The 8,224-nt window shown below is 45.3% G+C and overlaps 1 pseudogene; it reads left to right on the plus strand.

The window, feature by feature from the left end:
• Positions 1 to 4,006: 4,006 nt before the first annotated feature.
• LOC132836920 (syntaxin-6-like) lies at positions 4,007 to 6,732 on the plus strand (annotated as a pseudogene).
• The last annotated feature ends 1,492 nt before the right edge of the window (positions 6,733 to 8,224 follow it).

Here is an 8,224-nt window from a genome sequence, read left to right on the forward strand (position 1 = left end):
GCAGGGTCAAAAACTGTCTTCAGGCTTAGATGTCAAAGTAACACTCTTTGTACTACATTACTACACCAGGTTAGGGCCTTATAGTTCCATTTGGTAAGGACTAACCTATCTTCTTTGTGTCTTCATGCCTTGTGTTCCCAAAATTCAGCTCATTTGCAAGTATTTAACTCCATGCACGCTATAGCATTTGTACTCACTGATGTGCAGCTCTGTGATATCATTGCAAAATTGCTCTAGTGTCCTAAGGTCCTTGCACAACCAAATGAGAGGGTTGCCCTATGATTCGAGGCTGAGTAAATTGGACCTATTTGTTTTGAAGAATGAATCTTCCATCTGAATTCTCACTGTGAGAGTGCAGTCTCAGGCAGATTGGTTCCAGTGGAAGACACTGAACTGAGGAACTGCACTTTCATGGACTTCTGGCATAATTCTCTGAGCACTTTTCTGAGCAGCTGAGCTTTCTGTTCACACTGGCATCTTCCAATGTCCTTCAAAACAGTCAGTCTCCAGAAGTCATAGCCTGTCATCTGGTTGTCAATATTTGCTATCTTCATATCTCCTCTGTACGTGCTCTTGGAGTGGAGGTTTCAATGCCCTCAGGATGTGATTCAGTGGCCTATTGGACTGCCCTCTCCTTCCATAGTTAGAGACAAAAAAACTGCAAATGCTGGAATCGAAGGTAGACAAGCTGGAGGCTGGGAGAGCACAGCAAGCCAGGCAGCATCAGAAGGTGCAGAAGTCAAAGTTTCAGGTGTAATCCTTCTTCAGGACTGGTGATGGACGTAAGGGGAGATGCTAATAAAGTGAGGGGTGGTGGTGGTGAGGCAAGGATAAGTGAAGACAAGTAGAGGATACGACCTGGTTGGTCAATGGGAGGAATGAATCCAGACCAACCAGGTTGAACTCTCTACTTGTGTTCACATATTCCAACCTCACCACCAAACTCCCCCCCCTCCCCCGCTCCCATCCATCTGCAGCTACCCTACACCCACCCTCAGTCCTGAAGAAGGGTTAACCCCGAAATGTTGACTTCTCCACCTCCTGATGCTGCCGAGCTTGCTGTGTTCTGCCGGCCTCCCGCTTGTCTGCCCTCTCCTTCCAACAATAAAGAAGTTTATGCAGATGCTACAGGTCTGCTGGTTTCCCGTGCTAGAAGAGTTCAGGCAGTGCAGCGTCAGCACTTCGAAATTTATCCCTGGCAGGTGAGTCAATAGCCTTGTGGCCTCCTCTATATTGGGGAGACAGGCCACCTACTTGCAGAACGCTTCAGGGAACACCTCTGGGACGCCCGAACCAACCAACCCAACCACCCCGTGGCTCAACACTTTAACTCTCCCTCCCACTCCACCGAAGACATGCAGGTCCTTGGACTCCTCCATCGCCAGAACATAACAACACGACGGTTGGAGGAAGAGCGCCTCATCTTCCGCCTGGGAACCCTCCAGCCACAAGGGATGAACTCAGATTTCTCCAGTTTCCTCATTTCCCCTCCCCCCACCTTGTCTCAGTCGATTCCCTTGAACTCAGCACCGCCCTCCTAACTTGCAATCCTCTTCCTGACCTCTCCGCCCCCACCCCACTCCGGCCTATCACCCTCACCTTGACCTCCTTCCACCTATCACATCTCCATCGCCCCTCCCCCAAGTCCCTCCTCCCTACCTTTTATCTTAGCCTGCCTGGCACCCTCTCCTCATTCCTGATGAAGGGCTCTGGCCCGAAACATCGAATTTCCTATTCCTTGGATGCTGCCTAACCTGCTGTGCTTTCACCAGCAACACATTTTCAGCTCAGAGCTTCTGCAGAGTACAACTGAGATGAGAGCACACAGAAGAAATCGCATGAAGGTGGACTCAAGGAAGAGAAAGAGCACTAGGCAGAGTACAGGAGAGGGTATGGAGGAAACTGCAAGACAAAAGGGACAGAGGGCAGGTTGGGGTGGAGTGGGGTATATGTATGGAGGTAGGATCTGTATCGTTCAAAATACTTGAAATGCTATTGCTGCATCTCTGCAGTAGGACGGCAAGAAATCTCAGCATTAGTCTGCTGACAACGTCCCACTTCAACTTTTCGTGACTAATATCTAAACTTGAAAATTAACAGAATGGGGAATGAGCGACATCATTTCCACCGCAGCAACTTCCTAATATTGCTGCAAGACAAGAAATTATTTTTAAAAACAGGAACCATTTCAATTTAGCTTCACCCTTCTGATCATTCTGTTTGCTTTTACCGGAAACTCCTGACGTGAAGTGTGTATTTTTTTCTCTTCAAATATTTGACCTGCTTGCTGAGCAGACCCTGGAACAGATGCATAGACTTTTGTGTTATCCCAAGGGATTGTGACCCTCTGAAAATGCAGTAGGCACCACCACAGTTTCAACCACAATGTGTGAGGAGACAAGACAATCAATGCTCAGAAAAAGAACCAAACTGTAATTCAATTCTTTCACAACCAGATTCAATTCTCATTCTGTGTGGATGTTGCTGGAGGAGGCTGGCATTCCGGCCACTCAATCCAAAGTTTTATCTCTTTCATTAGTTTGAGGTGGCCATGAACTGCACCCCCCTCCAGCCCTTCTCTCTCTCAAATCCTCTTTCTCTCTGTCTCTATCTCTCCCTCTAAATTTCTGTCCTTTTCTGCCCTTCGGTACCGCTCAGTCTTTTTGTCCATGGCTGTATCTCCATCCCTTTCTGAATGATATTTTTGCCTGTTGTTTGTGCTGGACAGGTTGGGGTTGGGGCTTGGGTTGGGGTTTCCCCACTTCACTCCAGGAGCTCATACATTGCAAGAATGATAGTGAAAGTATTCATCGTGCCATTTCATACTCCATATGTCAGCAGCTAAAACCCACACCCAGGCTTCCTGCTTTCACCACATTGCCACACATTACGATCACCCAACTGACATTTCCAGCCTGTCTGAAAACTGCCAACAGTCCCAATATGTTGTGCGCTGGTTTGACCAACATCAACCTCGCTGCTACTTCTTCCAAAGGCCTGTGCCAATCTGGGATAACGGCCTAGTGACAACCTGCTCTGCATGAACTATCACCAACCAGTTCACAGGAAGCACAGTCATTCATCCAAGGAAAAGCAGCCTCTCCTGCTAGAGACCAAAACTATTCTGCTGTGTTGTCCCCAAACAACCTTTCAGCTCATTGCAGTGGGGGGATGTCAGTCTCAGCACAGACGATACTTAAGATCTGATATAATTATGAAAAGAAATTGTGCATTCCTATGGTACCTTTCACCATCTTGCAATGACCCAAAATACTTCACAGTCAGTGAAGTGAATTTGAGGTTCTTATTGTTATAAAGGCAACACAGCAAGCAAATTATGTGGAGCAAGATTCTGTAATCACAACGTAATGATAATGACTAATTAATCTGCTTTCCATGATGATGTCTGAAAGGTGTGCAATGGCTCTAGAACACCGGTAAGAACTCCTCTGTTCGGAGCAAATTCCTGCAGATGCTGCAATCTGTCCTGAGAAAAGGAAACACTGGAGATCCCAGCAGGTCAGACAGCATCCATGCAGCGAGAGAGCAAGCTAACGTTTCATCATTTCTGTCCACCTATTTTGTTTCGGTCTTCACGGTGGAAGACACAAGTAACAGAGCAATAATTGATGACGCAGAGGCTATGTCAGGCAAGGACCTAGACACGAACGTTATCACAAAAGAGGTGGTGTTGGGCAAGCTAATGGGGCTAAAGGTAAACAAGTCTCCTGGCCCTGATTAGATTGCATGGCAGAGGAAATAACAAAGGTCAGTGGACTCAAGTGGTTCTATCAGACAGCCAATGTGATGTCGCCGTTCAAAAAAAGGTCAATGAAGGCAGGTAATTACAGGCCTGTTAGCTTAACATCTGTAATGGGGAAAAGACTTGAATTTATCATTAAGGAAGAAACAGAAAGGCACCTGGATAGAAATTGTCCCATCGGGCAGATGCAGCATGAATTCATGAAAGGCAGGTCATGTTTAACCATTGGAATTCTTTGAGGACATGACAAGTGCGGTGGACAACAGGGAACTAGTGGATGGGGTGTATCTGGATTTCCAGAAGGCATTCAACAAGGTGCTGCAGAAAAGGCTGCTGTGTAACATGAAGGTGCAGACTGCTATGGGTAGTGTATCGACATGGATAGAAGATAGATTAACTGACAGAAAGCAAAGTGTGGGGATAAATGAGCGTTTTTCTGGTTGTTGATCAGTGGCGAGTGATGTGCCTTAGGGTATCAGTGTTGGGACTGCAAATGTTTCCAATTTACATCAATGATTTGGAGTTGGGGGCTAAGGATATTGTGTCAAAGTTCACAGATGACACAAAGATGAGTAGTAGATCAATGTGTGCAAAGGACACTGAAAGTTTGCAGAGGGTGATAACTAGGTTAAGTGAGTGGGCAAGGGTGTGGCAAATGTAATACAATGTTGGGAGATGCGAGGCCGTCCATTTTGGGAAGAATAACAGAAAAAATGAAGTATTATTTAATGGTGAAAGACTGCAGCATGCTGTTAGGCAGAGGGATCTGGGTGTCCTTGTTCATGAATCACAAAAAGTTGATTTGCAAGTAATTAAGATGGCAAACGGAATATTGTCCATCTTTGCCAGAGGAATGGAGTTTAAAAACAGGGAGGTTATGCTGCAGCTGTATAGGGTGCTGGTGAGGCCACACCTGGAGTGCTGTGTCCAATTTTGGTCTCCTTACTTGAGAAAGAATGTACTGGCAAAGGACGGGTTGGAGAAGAGGTTAACTGGTTTGATTCCAGAGTCGAGAGGTTGGCTTTTGAAGAGAGATTGATTAGACTGGGACTATATTCATTGAAATTTTACAGAATGAGATGCATTTAAAATTATGAAGAGAATAGATAAGATGGGGCTGTTTCCACTGACAGGTGAATCTAGAAATAGGAGGTATAGTCTCAAAATAAGTGAGGGGTGCAGATTTAGGACTGAGTTGAGGAGGATCTTCTTCACCCAAAGGGTTGTAAATCTGTGGAATTCCGCACCCAGTGAAGCAGTTGAGGCTACCTCAGTGAATTTTTTAAGGTAAACATGGATGGATTTTCAAACAGTAAGGGCATAGAGGGTTATGGCGAACGAGCGGGTAAGTGGAGCTGAGTCCGAGAAAAGATCAGCTATCAGCTTATTGAATTGCAGACTGGGCCTGACGGGCCAGATGGCCTATTCCTGCTCCTAGTTCTTATAATCTTGTGTTTCTTATGTTAAGACTGGTCCCAGTATGTGGAAAGAATGTGGGGTTTTTTTCTGGGCAAATGGCATTGGGAAAAAGATAAAAAGCAACAGTAATTCTCCTGAAAGCTTGTAGACCCGCAGTTGTTTTTCAGTTATTAGGAGTTTAATGTTTCCTGAGGCACCAAATACTAAAACCTTTCAAGAGTTGACAGATTTAGTTCAGGAATATTACGATTCTGAACCTCCATTAATTCTGAGATGCTGTCGGTTTTACTTGGCAGTTCAAGAACCATAATAAAGCACCTACTAGCTGAAATCCAACTGGACCTCAAACTAGCACTACAACTGGCTTTGTCATTAGAAAATGCGGTAAATTAAGCATGTATGCCGATGGATGTGGACACCCTCGTCTGGTTGACTGAGCTTGGGAGACACCACTTGCAAAATTGGTCATGAAGGAAACAAAAGGGCCATCACGACCAGATTTGAAACCTTTCTCGACAAGACCAGATCATCGCAGAGGATGAAGTTAAAAATCACACAACACCAGGTTATAGTCCAGGTTTATTTGGAAGCACTAGCTTCGAGGCACTGTCTCTTCATCAGGTGGTTGTGTAGAGGATAGCATTCTATTATGGCGATTGTCCCAAGCAAGGATCACTGCTAGATACTAGCTGATAAGCTCCAGGGAGTTGCTAAGAGGGAGGAGACTCCCCCCCCCCCCCCCCCAGGTTAAATCTGATCTTCCTGGACAGGAGGGGATAAGTGAAATGGCGTCTGGAATGCTAATGCCAGACACAACACTCCTCCAAGCGAGAGAGACAGTTTACTTCAAGGGACAAAGTGTGGTGCCGAAAATACACAAGTGGGTCTGCAATGGGGGGAGTTACTGCAGGACACCCAGGCTGACAGCAGTGAGAAATATGACTGGATGACTAATGAGCTTTGGAACAGCCTGCGCAGTATCGAGTGGGACCTGAAGGATCTGGATGAGACAACCAGCATAGTGTAATCAAATCCTCAGAAGTTCAAGATTGAGACTGCAGAACTTCAAGAGAGGAAAGTGTCTGTCATCATATTGACACAAACTGTGAAGGAAAGATCACATTACAAGTCCTTCCATTGTTGCGTTTGGAGAAAGGCAAAACCAACAGAGTCTGCTCGGGGCTATTGAGGATGAGCACTAGCCATGGACAGACCAGGAGCTGGTGAATGTCAACTCTCAGTGTGTTGAGGAGCGGACAGCCCAGCATTGGCTGATAATGGAACAGCAAGATGACCAACTGGATCTGGTTCTGGGAAGCAGTGAGGTCCTAAAAAACATGTCAACACTTATAGGTGATGAGTTGGAGGGACAGGCAGTGATACTCAATGAATTTTCCCACAAGTTGGACAGCACTCACTCCTGGCTTGACAACACAATGAAGTAATTGGCCAAGCTTTCTCACATAACCAGTGCTCGGTGTCAGTCTTGTGTCATTGTCGTTCTCCCCATCATCCTGATTGTGAGGCTCATCTTATTATTTATCCTCTGACCATTGATCCTGGGACGTTGAACTGTGAACCACTCAGGTTGCAGGAGACTAACAACAACTGGAGCTTTCATTGTGGGAAACAGCAGCAGCCGAAATTTCCTCGGAGCTGGAGTAGAGTTCTTCAAGTGACTAAACCTACTTGCTCTGAGGTTTGTTTTGGGCTGTATCCAATATGACTGAACCTGCCGCACATGTGTGGAGTCAGAGGAATGTAAAATACCTTTTTTTTACTTTTGGAATGGGTTAGCTTGCACCTATTAGAATGTTCATAGTGGACACTAAGTAGTTACTTTAGAATCAAAACAAAACCTAACCTCCTGCTTCATGGTTTATTCATAAATAACAGTTAACAGCAAACTCAGCTTCCTCCCACTGACAGTCAGAATCGATGCTCAGTTCAGCTGTATGAATGCTAAAGCATTGCAGCGTTCATGGAGAAGGTAATCTTTCAGCTAAGGAATGGGGGCAATGAGGGATTTCCCAGGCTTTGAGCAGGTCTTCAAATAGGTTGGAGTTTCAGTAACTCTCAGTTACCCCTATGAAAGAATTCCTGCAGTCTGTTTGGCATGTTGGCAAATACCCTTGCCAACTTTTATCGGTGCGCCATCGAGAGCATTCTGTCTGGATGTATCACTACCTGGTATGGCAACTGTGCCATTCAAGATCGGAGATGGTTGGAGAGAGTGGTGAACTCAGCCCGGACAATCACAAAGGCTAACCTCCCATCTACAGAATCCATCTACCAGGCCCGCTGTCAGGGAAAGGCTGCCAGCATTCTCAAAGATCCATCCCACCCTGGCAATGTTTTTCTACAACCTCTACCATCGGGGAGAAGGTACAGAAACCTGAACACACGCACCAGCCGGTTTCACAACAGTTTCTACCCTACTGTTGTTAGAATACTGACTGGATTCACAAACTGTTAACATTTGCCTGTTCCTGTGTTTCGGTTTTGCTGCTGTTTACATATTATGTACTATCTATGCTACCTAACTATGTGATCTGCCTGTATTGCTCACAAGACAAAGCTTTTCACTGTGCCTTGGTACATGTGACAATAAATTCAATTCAATTTAGTAGTTGTCTCAACACACAAACAGATTGTGGAAAAATGCTGTTATTTTATAGCGAGCAATATCTCAACTATGCCTCTTGAATTTTACTTCCCCAACCCCACTTGAGTCAGTCTTGCAGTTTGACTTGCACAGACATATCGCTGCTGTCTATTGCAACCCATCAAAACAATACCAGAAATAGGAACAGGAGTCGGCACTCAGTTCCTAAAGCATATGCTTGACCTCAAATACAATTTCCTGTCTTCTCCTCATTTCTCTTGCTTCCCTGAGTACCTATATAACTAACATCTCAGTTTCAGCATTCAACAATGAGCTTCCTCAGTTCTCTCAGATCGAGAATTCCAAGATTCACCAGATGGACCAGCCAGTGACTCCATGTCCTCTAAGTGAAAAAAGATCAAATGTTGCATTTGGAA

The sequence above is a fragment of the Hemiscyllium ocellatum genome, chromosome 48, assembly GCF_020745735.1.
Source record: "Hemiscyllium ocellatum isolate sHemOce1 chromosome 48, sHemOce1.pat.X.cur, whole genome shotgun sequence".
Classification (NCBI taxonomy): domain Eukaryota; kingdom Metazoa; phylum Chordata; class Chondrichthyes; order Orectolobiformes; family Hemiscylliidae; genus Hemiscyllium; species Hemiscyllium ocellatum.